Consider the following 1,442-nt stretch of genomic DNA (forward strand, 5'->3'; position numbering starts at 1 on the left):
TTGAACAATATACAGATATAAAAGGAACAAACAGAAAACACCTTAACGCTATACTTCGAACTGTGCCTATGTAACAGACTGCATTAAATAAATGAACCAAGTAAAATAAAAATAGTACTTGACGGGGCAACTACAAGAGCTAATAAACATGGAATGTAATGACAGTACCAGTTCAAAGAAAGACCTAACACCTCTAACTAAGATCTATATGGATTACATAGACAGTTTCAATAAAATAGAAGAACTCAATGAATACAGGAGAATGGGGGAATATTTGAGAACAGACAGTGTAAGAAGTAATGAAAAAAAGAGAGGATTATTTCGAGTTTAGGAGAGGGGGAGTGCTAAGCAGTGTCTGGTCATTTGAGATTAGATCTGGACTATGAGCTAGATGTTCGTTAATTTCCAGGGCTTCGAGCAGGTTGAGTTTTTGGCCTTTGTTTGCTAAGTGAACGGCATGGGATTGTGGTTGGTAGTTGTGACCCTCACTCAGTTCATGCTCAGGAAATGTGGAATCAGAATTCTGCAACCTCCAGCTGCGTTCATGTTCAGCCAGCCTAGTTGCTATGTGTCTGCCAGACTGACCGATGTAAAACTTGTCACAATCGGAACAGGTAATTTTTTATACCCCAGTGTTGGCTAGTGCCAACGGCCTTGCCGCAGCGGTAACACCGGTTCTCGTCAGATCACCGAAGTTAAGCGCTGTCTGGCTGGGCTGGCACTTGGGTGGGTGACCATCCGGTCTGCCGAGCGCTGTTGGCCAGCGGGATGCACTCAGCCCTTGTGAGGCAAATTGAGGAGCTATTTGATTGAGAAGTAGCGGCTCCGGTCTCGGAAACTGACATACGGCTGGGAGAGCGGTGTGCTGACCACATGCTCCTCCATATCCGCATTCAGTGAAGCCTGTGGGCTGAGGATGACACGGCGGCCGGACGGCACCGTTGGGCCTTCATGGCCTGTGCCGGAGGAGTTAGTATACTATTAACTAGTAACTGGATCTTAAATTTGCCATTGGAAATACCCTGGGCTGTGGTGTTCTTAACATAGTAGGAAAGCCTATACTTGTAAGATTTCAGTGTTTTTGCTACAATCTGTGACACCTCTCCTAGATATGGTAATGTACACCACCTCTTGCAGACAGTGGAAGGAGCAGCAGACGGGACACGGAGGAGGGGTACAATTTTCAGTTTTTGTTTCCTACGTGAGATGTGGTCTGTCAGGACTGGATTGTAACCACTGGTTAAGACAATACATTTTATTGTATCTAACTCTGCTTTAAAATCACCTACGGACATGGAGACAGATATGAGACGGTGCACCATTAAGTAGAAAGCTGCATGTTTGTTATTGTTAATTGTTTAGACAAGTCATCCCTGTCTTCGACTATAATTTTTGTTTCACTATAAATAGATTTTACAGAGTTACTTATATGCTTTAGCAAG

The 1,442-nt window shown here is 43.9% G+C and overlaps 1 pseudogene; it reads left to right on the plus strand.

Annotated features, from left to right (window-relative positions):
• The first annotated feature begins 644 nt into the window (after positions 1 to 644).
• Positions 645 to 762, plus strand: LOC126485425 (5S ribosomal RNA; annotated as a pseudogene).
• Positions 763 to 1,442: the final 680 nt, after the last annotated feature.

This window comes from Schistocerca serialis, chromosome 6 (assembly GCF_023864345.2).
Source record: "Schistocerca serialis cubense isolate TAMUIC-IGC-003099 chromosome 6, iqSchSeri2.2, whole genome shotgun sequence".
Taxonomy (NCBI): domain Eukaryota; kingdom Metazoa; phylum Arthropoda; class Insecta; order Orthoptera; family Acrididae; genus Schistocerca; species Schistocerca serialis.